This window comes from Lissotriton helveticus, chromosome 2_1, assembly GCF_964261635.1.
Source record: "Lissotriton helveticus chromosome 2_1, aLisHel1.1, whole genome shotgun sequence".
Lineage (NCBI taxonomy): Eukaryota > Metazoa > Chordata > Amphibia > Caudata > Salamandridae > Lissotriton > Lissotriton helveticus.
This window is the reverse complement of record NC_136059.1, coordinates 966,759,926-966,773,443: the sequence shown is the minus strand read 5'-3', so window position 1 is coordinate 966,773,443 and position 13,518 is coordinate 966,759,926.

Sequence of the window (13,518 nt, the reverse complement as noted above, 5' to 3'; positions counted from 1 at the left end):
CTAACGCCAGCTTCAGTCTGAAACATCCAGAAACACTGTAGACTACCAATTCGATCAGTTCCGGTAGCGCTCCAACGTGACCCGGTAGAGAAGAACTTGCCCTCCCCTCTTTGACTGATGGTTCTTGTTGCCTGTCCCTTCTGTTGTCATTTAACAGAACTATTTAGCCTGCTGAAAGGGGTTGTGTGCCGTCCGCTGGTTGGTGGAGACATTTTGACTATATTCTGGACCTGCGTTGTCGCGTAATGCGTCATATGACGTGCCGCGTTAGAAAGTTTAATAAATTATTAAACACAATAAACAATCCTTAAAAAATAAAAAAAAATAAAAAATAATCAACAAAACCAACAATCAATTAACAACAGTATTTGAAAAGTCTATCATTCATTTTTCATTGCAGTACGCTGCCCAGAAAGCTTCCCGGTTCCCGGACCGGGCGCTACCCACGCAAAAAAACAAAAAAAAAATTTTTTTTTTTTTGCCCCGCGGGGCCGTTTTAAAGCCTCCACATTAAACCTAGGGGGTCAGGGAGGATCTACTATGCCCCCTTATGGTTATTTGCCCCTTTGTTTTGGCCTCCTCTTGTCTCTCGATCCTACCGAGAGACAAGATGGCGGCCGCTACGGACTTTTTGGAATGTTGACAGACGCCAGAGAACCAATCAGCTTCGCTTCACAAAGCTCCGTTGCGCGAAAAGTACGCGTCCTGGAGCGCTGCCCAGAGCGCGCTTACAGATATATATCTTTTTTTAAACGTTAATTTCTCAAAATCCACTGGAGCACATATATTGAGACCTACAAAAGGCACATCGGGCTACCAGTCCCTACAATTTTGCCAAGTTTCGTGCAAATCCATTCAGCCGTTCGGGCTAAAAGTGAGGCCAACCGCCCTATGGAAATTAACATGGGAAAAACGCGTTTTGGGACCCCCCTTTTTTCTCGGCCCCCCCTTGACGAACCCCCCCAAAATTTTCAGGGGCTGCTCAGAAACAAAATGTTCCATTTTCCTGAAAATTTCAGCCAATTCCGTCCACAAACGCCAAAGTTATTAGACATAGAATTTTCAAAAATCCCATAGAGAAAAAATCCTAACTATATATTACCTACTGGCGGTCGCCAGTAGGTATATATAGTTAGGATTTTTTCTCTATGGGATTTTTGAAAATTCTATGTCTAATAACTTTGGCGTTTGTGGACGGAATTGGCTGAAATTTTCAGGAAAATGGCACATTTTGTTTCTGAGCAGCCCCTGAAAATTTGGGGGGGGGGTTCGTCAAGGGGGGGCCGAGAAAAAAGGGGGGTCCCAAAACGTGTTTTTAACATTGAGTTTTCCATAGGGCGGTTGGCCTCACTTTTAGCCCGAACAGCTGAATGGATTTGCACGAAACTTGGCAAAATTGTAGGGACTGGTAGCCCGATGTGCCTTTGCTAGGTCTCAATATATGTGCTCCAGTGGATTTTGAGAAATTAACGTTCAAAAAAAGATATATATCTGTAACAGCGGACCAGGCAGCGCTCCGGTTCGCGGACTTTACGCGTTACGGAGCTTTGTGAAGCGAAGCTGATTGGTTGTCCGGCGTCTGTAAACATTCCAAACAGTCCGTAGCGGCCGCCATCTTGTCTCTCGGTAGGATCGAGAGACAAGATGAGGCCAAAGCGAAGGGGCAAATGACCATAAGGGGGCATAGTAGATCCTCCCTGACCCTCTAGGTTTGATGTGGAGGTTTTAAAAGGGCCCCGCGGGGCAAAAAAAAAAAAAATAATAATAATCGAACGGCTGAATGGATTTGCACAAAACTTGGCAAAATTGTAGGGACTGGTAGCCCGATGTGCCTTTGCTAGGTCTCAATATATGTGCTCCAGTGGATTTTGAGAAATTAACGTTCAAAAAAAGATATATATCTGTAACAGCGCTCCGCTTCGCGTACTTTTCGCGTTACGGAGCTTTGCGAAGCTGATTGGTTCTCCGGCGTCTGTAAACATTCCAAACAGTCCGTAGCGGCCGCCATCTTGTCTCTCGGTAGGATCGAGAGACAAGAGGAGGCCAAAGCGAAGGGGCAAATGACCATAAGGGGGCATAGTAGATCCTCCCTGACCTCTTAGGTTTGATGTACCATTTTGCCAAGTTTGGTGTAATTCCGTTCAGCCATTCAGGCTGTAGACGTATCTAAATGTCCTATGGAAAATTGCATGGGGAAAACACATTTGAAAGTGTTGAAATTTAGAACCAATTAAAATGTTACTTTGGTTTTGTATTTGTGTGTGATGAAAGTTAATTGGTTATGTATATATCTAAAATGAGAGGAAATCACAGCCATTTTGTGATACTACTGTCTGAGGTACATTTGTGAGGAATTTTTGGTGGTCAATTGCTGGTGTTTGATTTACACAGTACTAACACTTCTCCTACTTTTAAAAAGGTGAGTTGTTAATTTGTAAGGGGAACTATGTTGTACACTTGAAGATAATTTGAAAAATGTTTTCTGTTATTTATTTACAGTCCTTCTGTTATACTAAATACTTGATAATGTTAGTTTTATATTATGTATTACAAAAAACGATAAATGAAAGTGATTATTTTTTTCTGCAATTTACAGCAAGCAATTTCAAAATAAAATGGCTCACAATGAAGAGACCGTGGCAATTTCTTTTGAATTATCCACTACATGTATTGAAATTGAGAGCACCAATAATGAAATATTGTCACAAGGAGGAGATGACTTGAATGATTTTTTTGATCAATCTGTTGATGGCGAATTTATCGAATGTTTGGAGACCATAGAGTTAGAAGAATCATCATTGCAGACTTTTCATGAGGAGATTCCAGATGAGATGATTGAAGAGGAAATTCCTGATGAGGACATGTTACTAGTTCTTTCAAATTTTGAAAATTCAGAAGAATAAATTTATATTTAGAAATCAAAAATTGTTTGAGACATTATTCATTTTTATTTTTAATTTATGAGGTTGTAGCGAAGTGATTGTAGTATAAAATGAGACTTATAGTATAGAGTGGAACATTTTTATGTTACATGGTAAGTTTACTCATATTTACTTCCCTTCTCCCACTATATTATCTCCAATGTGTATTTGACATCTCTTCTTCATCTCCGGCCTCCTTTCTCTCACTGTCTGTCTCTGATGCATCTTATCGCTGCCATTTTGTGTAATTACAGAAGAGAGTAAAAAAAAATAGTTCGGAACGTGAAAAGGGGGCAAAGTAGAGTACCCCTCACCTCCTAGGCCTTCTCAGGCGGTCCCAAAAGGATCAGTTTCTGCTTTCCTGAGAGATTATGGTATGAGTTCCATATACCACAATAACTTGCATTACAACATGCAAGATATCTATCTCCTATTACCAACTTTTGGAGATATTCGCGCTAAGCGCGAATATCTCCAAAAACTAACACCTGCCCTGAGCAGTTCTTAGCCATGTTATCCAATGGGAGGTGGATAACATGGCTAAGAGCATTAGCTCGGTAATGCATGAATATCGCTGACTTTTTAGCGATATTCATGCATTGCGGCCGTTTTTTATCGCATTTGCGATAAACCTTGATAATAGCAAGGTTTATCTTCGATAATTTCTGACGATGCTTAGCGGTAAAAAATTCGTTGCTAAGCATCGTTAGCGATAAATATCGCTTAACTTTGGTAATATGCACCAACGTCTGTTAACGTTCGATTCGAAGGAAATGAGGAAGTGTTGAAAAACATTGTCTGCGCCATCTTGCCTTTTTTGAAATGCCACACTTTTGTCGTGCACGGCAGCCATTTTAGATGCCTTGACCAGACCCACTCTCTGCACGCTGTCGATTCTTAGCATGGCTCCCCACCTTCGCAAGCATCTTCCCCAGGCACTGGTCACCCCCGCTCTCTGTCTTATGCATGGGCAATAAACCTCCCCCCATCTGCGCTGCTCTTCCCTGAGAATCACACTCTGTGCCCGCCCGACACCTCCCTTTCGCCCTATTCACTACCGCACCCTCTGACACTCCTCTTCCTCTGTTTTCGATTGTCCAGGCTATCAGCTAGCCCTGCAGATGTAGTTTATGGCCCCAGCTGTAAAGAATCACCCGTCTTCAAAGGAGTTATAGTAGATCAAGGCCCACACCCGATGAGATCCGTCACACCACACGTGTTCCTACTATCTGAAAACCATCCTGTATTGTGATTGGGGAGGGGACCGAGCCTGAAGCGGAAGATTCCAGGGATGACTCTTTGTACATCAAAGTTTTTACAATTATGTGTCATATTAAAAATATATAGCACTCCAACAAAGTAGTAGGATTATAAAACTTTAATAACTTATAAATATATACAACAAAACAAAAACAGTAAAAACATTTAAACAACGAAGAGACCGTGGCAATTTCTTTTGAATTATCCAATATATTTATTGAAATTGACAGCACCAATAATGAAATATTCTCACAAGGAGGAGATGACTTGAATGATTTTTTTGATCAATCTCTTGATGGCGAATTTATCGAATGTTTGGAGACCATAGAGTTACAAGAATCATCATTGCAGACTTTTCATGAGGAAATTCCTGATGAGGACATGTTACTAGTTCTTTCAAATTATGAAAATTCAGAAGATGTTGCCTGGGTGCCGCACTGATTTGGGTATCCGGCATGGGGCGTCCCGGGGGGTGGATTGTCAGTAGCGGTCTGTTGTGCGAATAGTTCCAAGGCAGCAGAAAGCGCTGAAATCTGGATGTCACGAAGGTGATGTCTAGTAAGTTGCTGCCCAGCAAATAACGGCGTGGGGCGCCGCGGGGGTGAGTGAGTCCAGTAGGCCCCACAGCTATACTTACCGGCATTGCAGAATTACTGCTGGGGACAATGCCTGTGCTGTAGCAGGGTCACAGCAGAAAGAAAAAGGATTCTGTTGAAGATGTTGTTGGTTTTCAATTTGAAAACAGTTCTGGTGTCAACTGCTATGCTAATGTAGTGGTTAATGTTTTGTTTTCTCTAGAAAATGTAAAAGAGGGGGAGGCAGTCCATAGTTCCGGTAAAAGGGCAAAGGAAAGGATCGTTGGTTTGAACTATCAGTCAAAAAGGGGAGGGGGTGCAACAATTTTTCCTACCGGGTCACACTGTGCTTTCACCGGAACTGAGGTCTGCAGGATTCTAGTCATTCAAACTGAGGCTGGTGGCAGCATGGGAGCGCCGACGTCCCGCGGATACAGTTTCGTCACTCCACGGGCGATCATGGCAGTCATTCCTCATCGGGGGTGTCTGCGGGGGTCGGAGACTCCCGCGGCTCCTCTAGAATCTTCAAGGTCGTGCAGGACTACGGTGGTGGAGTCAACCAGTGACCGGGCCATTTCTTTATGCTGGGCCCGCTCTTGCCAGGTCGACTGCCATTTTGAGAGTTCGGTAGCTACTGGCGATCGCGGGGTCAAATGAGCGGACGGGCTCCACCCTGCCGGGCGAGACGTTGCAGCATCGCCACAGTGGAAGAACCCTTTTCCGGGCGCCTGGAGCGCTGAGGGTGCAGCTGGGAAGCCTCCACCTGGGGAGGCGGGAGAGGCCTGTTTGCACCGTCTCTCCCTCCCAGTGCACCCCACGGCGTCTCGCTTGACATTTGTTATGGCCGGACCAGGCGATGAGGATATGGGGGGGGGGGGTCGGAGGCATGTGCAAGACATCCCTCTCCAGTGTTGTCGCAGCCATTATAAAAGAAAGAAGAAATGTCCCGTCCGTCTTTGGGCCGCACCTCCGGTGGATGGCGGACGGACGCCCTTTGCTCTGGCCCCATGAACGGGTTCCTTGGCTCATCGGCTGCAGCCGGATCCCGTCGGCCCCAGCCCCCGGCCGTTGGTGGCCGGACCGGGAGAGAGTGTGGAGGGACAACCTGCAACTCTCAAGGGCCACCGCGGCCGGACTGGGAGAGAGAGGGGAGGGTCGAGGACAGGGACATCCCCCCCCCTGAAACTCTCCAGTGTTGTCAATCCCCCTGGCCGGGTCCCGCTGGCCTCGGCCTCTCCTCCGGCTACACCCTACGTGATGATCTCCGAGGCGTGGCAGCAGGACCCGCCTTATATGTGTTGCTTCCGGCTGGGCGTAGCCGAAAACCTGTTGCCCTTTGGAAGTTTCTAGAATGGGGCGGATGTCTGCTGACTTCTATCTTTCCCAGTTTGCCGTTATTTGGCCGTGGCAGGCGGTGGGACAGACACGTTTTGGGGCAGTGAGGGGCGATGTTTTCAGGTTTCTTATTACGGGCTTACTTCTAACGTTTCTTGTTTCTAGGACAATAATAGGTTTTATCATTACGTATTGTTATCGTTTCTTTGTTTGTTATTTAATAAAAAGTTCATCAGTGGCCTACTGATTTTCGTTTTCCTATTCTTTTCTTTCCAGGTTATTTCATGCTAAAGTTTCTGTTAACAGGATACAGTGATCACTTCGTTATTATTGCATATGTCCTTTTCACTAGGGGTGCTCTCTGGTCGGACCAGATGACCTATCTCTAGTAAATGGTCCGGGTGAAACAGGTGCATCAATCAGTGGGGAGTAGATAGGCATGATAGATTACAACGGGGGAGAAAGGTCCGCATTACGTACCCTTTCACTACTTGCAAAGATTTTCCTACGTTTATTTGCAAACAGGGAATACCTCCAAAAAGAACTAATTCCCAAACAGTCAATGTTCGGACAATCAATCAATCAATGAGGAATGAAATAGGTACGACGTGTTAAAGGCTTGCGTTACCTACCCTTCACTATCTGCAAAGGGAGAGAGAATATTCCTATTCTTCCTCGTTTGCAGGCAGAGAAGATCCTTAAGAGAACCAACTTCGAACAATTCAATGCTCGATTCAAACAATCAACAAGGGGTACTGTGAACACAAATGAACGCCGCTTATGTACATACACATTGCTATTTTCAACAGGTTGTTCCTAATGTTTCTATTTTAGCGAGGTCAAAAAGAGATCCCATTAGTGGCCTACTGATTTTGCTCGATTCCTTTTGTTTTTTTACACGATTTTTCGCTATCTGCAAAGACTAAACAGAGTATTGCGACTCTGTGCTTGTTTGTAAATAGAGAATGAACCAAAGAGAACAATCAATCAAATGGAGAGAGAAGCAGGCACGACGGATTACAACGGGGGCAAAGGCCTGCGTTAACTACCCTTCACTATCTGCAAAGAGAGAGTACTCCTAATAGAAATGAGGGGTGGGGGGCAGCATTCAAAGCAGATCAGTGTGCATAAACACGAAAATGTTTTTACTTACCACGTACTTGACATTCGACAGTGTATGATATTTGCTATTAAAAAACCATTGAAATTCACTGAAAAAACCATAGGTTATAGACCATATATAGTTAGGAATTAGCATTTACAAAACCTTGAAAATTCACTGAAAAAACCATAGGTTATAGACCATATATAGTTAGGAATTAGCATTTAAAAAACCTTATTTTACTCACACAAAACCATTGAAATTCCATATATAGTTAGTTGCACTAACTATATATCGCGCACCCGCAATCCACTGCTGATCATGTCACATATTACATCATTCATGACATGGTCAGTGACATCACTGATGACATCACTGATGACATCTCAAATGACATCACTGATGACATCAATGATGACATCTCATTTGACATCATTCTTGTGCTAATACGATAAACCTCTTCAGACTCTAATATAACCTTAGATACACTCAGTGTATACAGACACTCACACACTGTCACTCATCCATGGAGTTACTCACACACCTAGTCAGTCATGCAAAGAAACAATCTCACCTCCATTTCTTCAACTATACAGTTATACACACCTTACTTATTCAAACATATACTAACACATATTTACTCTCTTATACAATCCCTGATACAAGTTCACAACGATCCATACAACCACTCACACATTCATTGGCTCTCATGCACAGTTATTTATATATGCCAACTCTCACATGTACTGTGTTTTACATATGTACTTACTATGACATGTAGCATTGAGATATCCATTCACTCATCAATACACTCATGCACACAGTCAACTGCCCATGTAGCTGTTTCCACATGCACTCTTGAACTCATACACCTAGTGAATCAACTGCTCACACATCTATGCACAGAGTCACACACCTCCCAGCCACCCCTACACAAACTCAATCTCCCATACAAATATTTGGGCAACCAATCAATAACACATATAGCCTCTCGTATAGCTAATGATCAACACATGCAGCAGTTTACATCACAACAGACATAATGATGCACAAATTAAGACAGTTTAGTCACTAACCCATGCATTCAGTGAGACACATTTAATCACTCACTCATACAGTCAGTCACGCACCTACTAAATCCTTCATCCAGACACTTATACATCCACTCATTCTTCAATATGTAAGACATATTTTAACTTTACAGAAACATACAGTCACTGGATGTTGTCATCAGTGATGTCATCAGTGATGTCATTTGAGATGTCATCAGTGATGTCATCAGTGATGTCACTGACCATGTCATGAATGATGTAATATGTGACATGATCAGCAGTGGATTGCGGGTGCGCGATATATAGTTAGTGCAACTAACTATATATGGAATTTCAATGGTTTTGTATGAGTAAAATAAGGTTTTTTAAATGCTAATTCCTAACTATATATGGTCTATAACCTATGGTTTTTTCAGTGAATTTTCAAGGTTTTGTAAATGCTAATTCCTAACTATATATGGTCTATAACCTATGGTTTTTTCAGTGAATATACATATATATATATATAAATATATATATTGACATATATATATATATCCAAGTTCCACTCTCCTTCCCGCTTTTTCCACAGCGCTCACAAAAATGAGAGAAACGGACTCTTGTTGAGTTTAGCAGCGGCTGGTATTTTATTTATCAAATATTAAAGTGCATTGCAGTGTCCAAAAAACCAAACGCGTTTCGGCGTTCCCTGACACCTTCTTCGCTGGTGTTCTGTGTGAGAATACCCTCCTACTTTAAAAAAAAAAAAAAACATCGTGATTGCCCATGGTTTCACAGAGAATACAAACGACGTACTTTCAAAACAAACGTTAATCCGTCAGCATGAAAATGATAGAAGACAGATTCCATCTACTCAAATGCTACCTGTTTGCATTATAAACATATGAACATTGTAATTTTATAAAAGCATCTGTCAATAAACTGAACGGAAGAACAATTTATATATTATTTCAGAGGAAGAAATACAGTGTCTGATATTTCCCTACTTTAAACAATATAACACATTATCTGCAATTTAACTCTCACATTTTGCAGTAATGATTTTGTTTTGTCGTTTGAACTATTCATATGTCCATGGAGTACACCTAAATATGTGCAAAGTGCAAACAATTAAAAACAATTCATATCGAAGTTATGTCAGTCACATCTTCCAGCCGGAAGTGTGGAAATAACGTCATTAATGAACTTCGCAGAATCTTTTTTATATATAAACATGAAGGGGGAGTCAAGGGTAAAGGGGCAGACGACCAATAATCTGATTTCAAGTTAATAACTGTACAAATACAATATCATTTTCCAATACAATCCACTAAGAGTACAGATGGTTCCTTTATCGTTGGTCTTTTACTACCAATTTTATGATCAAGTTGCTGCCTAAATATAATATACCATTTCATTTAAACACCACCTGATTGCAATTATTCTGTGCAAATATTGCATCTGAGATTGATACAACAACCCTTAGAATGGAACATGTCATATCCTATATTTTATCTAAGGTTTTGATGGATAAATGAATATCATTCATTTGCTACACAGTATCCAATAAAATTAGAACACTGTATAAAAAATAAATAAATAAATACATTTAAGACCTTTCTTTGTATAAATGAGGAGTTTTCTATATATTACAAAATATACAAGTTTTTAATTCATGTTAACATTCTCACGTATAAGTGATCCTGTGTAGTTTTAAATTACCATATCTCAGAATTATCCTAAGAAGTGGTGAAGGTCTTCGCAAATGTTAAGGCCCCGTGGACTCTTAGTTTCTAATTTCACTATGTAACTGGTTTCTAACCTACGGAGTTGTTTTTCCCTGTCACCACCCCTTTTATTAGTGGGAATGTGGTCTATCACAAAATAGCTAAGAACATTGAGGTTACCTCCATGTTCCACTTTTACGTGCCTGGCCACAGGGTATGTAGGGTCCGAGTTTACTGTGGCCCTCAGGTGTTGTAAAATCCTTGCCTGTACCGGGAGTTCGGTGCTCCCGACGTATCTTAAACCACAAACACAAGTTAAAATATATACAGCATACTCAGTTTTACAAGTATAATTCCCTCTGATTGTTATGGGCCGATCTGAGAATGCACTTGTGTATGTTGTGGTGTTGGAGCCAAATTTACAGGCTCGGCAAGAGGAGCACTTAAAAAAGCCATTACGGGAAGAGAGCCAGTTATCTCTATTAAACATCTCAGGACTGGTTTTCACCAAGTCAGATTTCATAGAGTGAGCTTTGCGAAAAGTGAAATTGGACTTAGTAGTGTAAATGTCTTTTAGGATACCATCAGTCATCACTATTGGCCATTCTTTATTTACAATTTTTCTAATGACCTTGGGTTGCCTACTGAAGGTTGAGATGAATCTACAAGTTTTGTTGGACCTCTCTTTTACTTCACATGTGCTCAGTGTATTTGAAATTTCTTCACTGTTACTATCTGCCTTCGGTAGTAACAGGGTTTCTCTTTTAATTAAGGCAACTTTACGCAGGGTAGCATTTAGATTTTTCTTCCTATAGCCCCTCTCTAACAATTTGAATTTGGTTACAGTGAGAGCTTCCTCACATGCAAGTGTCGTACTGAATGCTCTTTTCACTCTGAGGAATTCGCCATAGGGTAGGCTGGCTATGGTGTGGCTAGGGTGAAAACTACTTGCATGAAGCAGGGTATTCCCTGCAGTAGGTTTCTGGAATAAACTTGTCTCTATTTGCCCTGCTTTAATATTGACCTGAATATCAAGGAAACTAATGGTGGTTGCACTTATATGGTGTGTGAATTTCAAGTTATAAGAGTTGTTACATATATATATATATACTTGACAAAGCTTTTATGCTTCACGTTCTTGATGGTAAAAAGCCTCATGCTTCTCCATACAGAAGCCCTGCTGTTGTTTTAGGATTAGAGACTGCTGGTGTGGAAATTGCCACACAGTACCTTAGTTATTTCTTTAGGGTAAGTGATTTGAAACCCGATTATTCCTAAAGGAGCCATTTCAATTAGTAATTCCACCGGAAATCTTATAAATATCTGTCATTTTTAGTATAGGTTTTAGTTGTGTGTATATAAAAGAGCTTTCCCTTTCACGGGCAAAGCGGTGGTCAAACATTGATTTATTGTGTTATTTCTGTTTCAGTTCTGAGTTTCTAGCTTACAACACCGCCCCATCTTAAGCTTGGACTCGACTGCTTTGTCTCAATATCCACAACCTCAATACAGGTAATAGAAAGTGGACTCTTCGACATTTGCACTCGGAGGGGGGCTTACATTTTGAGCTCGCTGACAAATGCAAGAAGAAATGTTTTTACAATGAGAATTAAAATACCTGTTAATTTTAAAAAGTTAAAACACTGGACAATGATTTATTGAGAATTATTGCACGCATTGTGGAGTTCTTTAATGTTTCATGGTGCATGGGGCACTTCCTGGCAATTGTCATCAATATCTAATCTCTTGGCTTCATCTCTATGTGCTATCTCACATGCTTCTTTCCACTTTTCATGCACTCTTGGTTGAGCCCATGTTCAATCTCATCAGAGCAAGCAGATGTTTTTCCTTTTCTTTTCAGAGTACCCTAGAGGTAAAATACTCTGCCCATGTGAGGAGCAAAGAGCCTGTGACAGTGCATGTTGCAGCATATTAAAGCCAGATCCTTGGCATTGCCAATGCTTGTTTTTTTAATGATCCATGGGTTAGTTGTCCTTAATTGTGAGCCACTTTAAAGTGCCGGCCAAGTGAAATGTGGTTCATTAGGCTATTGTGTATTTACATACAGTTTTACTTGAATGTCATCTCCTTTGAAACGTTATCTCACAAGAGCAGGACTATCCACTGAGTAACATCTTAGAAAGTTGGCTTCAAACTGCACACACTTTGTGTAGAATGGTAAAGAAAACAATGTCTACTGCATACATTTCCTACTTTGATTAAATTTCAAAACATATATTTTGCCATGGAGACATAATGCTCAACACACATATTGGCCTGTATTCCACGAGGTCACTGCCCAGGGAGAGCACTCTGTAGTTTTGATATCTTAGCAAATCCTGCTGCCCAATTTCTCCCCTGCAAGTGTTTTGCAGCGCTTCTCTCTGAGCATGTTCTGCAGTTCATTTCACCTCTTTGAGTGCTCTTTGTGATACTGCTGTCTAAGATGAAGTATTGATTAGTTTCATTCCAGTACTGCTGCTTTCTGAGAATGTCTTGTTGAATGTGATCACATGTTCTGGGCGCAGGAAAGGGCAGAACAAGGGACTCTTCAGTCAATTCCTACAGATTAACCTTGCAATGAAAACTACATTTCATCACACCACCTATGGCAAACTGGTCATCAATTACATATCACTTTCTAACTAAATAAAGGTTTGAATGCTGACATCAAGGCATTGCAAACCTACTACATTTCCTGTCTGTAGAAATATATTTGCAGTGCCAGACAACTGTCTACATTAGCACGTCCAGGTGACTGGTGTCTCCCTGTGAGTATGCTTTGCATTTTGCTTTCTTAACATTTACTGAGCAGCATATTCCTGAGATTGTGCTAAGTAAAACTGCTGTTAGTGAATTTCTGCACAGCCTTTTTCCCCCTCCTTTTCATTGGCTGACTTGTGTCAATCCACTACTAAATTTAGGGACCTACTATTTTGTTTTTCATTAATCATTTCATTAAAATGCATTTCTCCCCTGGCCAAATAACCATTCTTTGTTACTTGTTGCTGTCTTTCCTAGTGTGCTCCTATTCACTACCACTCTGCCTGCACTCCATGTTGTCCTCTTCCTTTTGTGCTTCTCCCCCTGCCCCTTGTGTTGCTCTCCCCATATGTTCCTTCTTTTACACTCCCCATCATCCATCTTTATTTTGTAGGTATCGCCGATTGGCACATGCGCTGTCTTTTTACAAGTTGTATCGTTATATAGCACTTAGGGATATTGTCAACATTGCTAAGTTAGCATGGTCTTTGCTGCCATGATGCTGCTTTTGTGCACGTTACTATATGACTTTGTTCTTGCAAGACTCTGTTTGTGCCTTTCACATGAGAACGGGCTGCTTTTCATGTTCACTGCTTTTCCTGGAGTTGAGTCTGAACACGATGTGCAAGGTCGATAAACAATGCCCCTTGGTATTCTGTTCTGGTCAGTCCCTAGCACCTAGACATAACATGCCATACACAGCTGCAATACTGATGACCCGTGCTTTGATATTGCGGGGTTGCATGTTGTTTTAACACACTTGGACAAAGACGTTCCATGGAGAAGAGCTACGCTATTCCTATG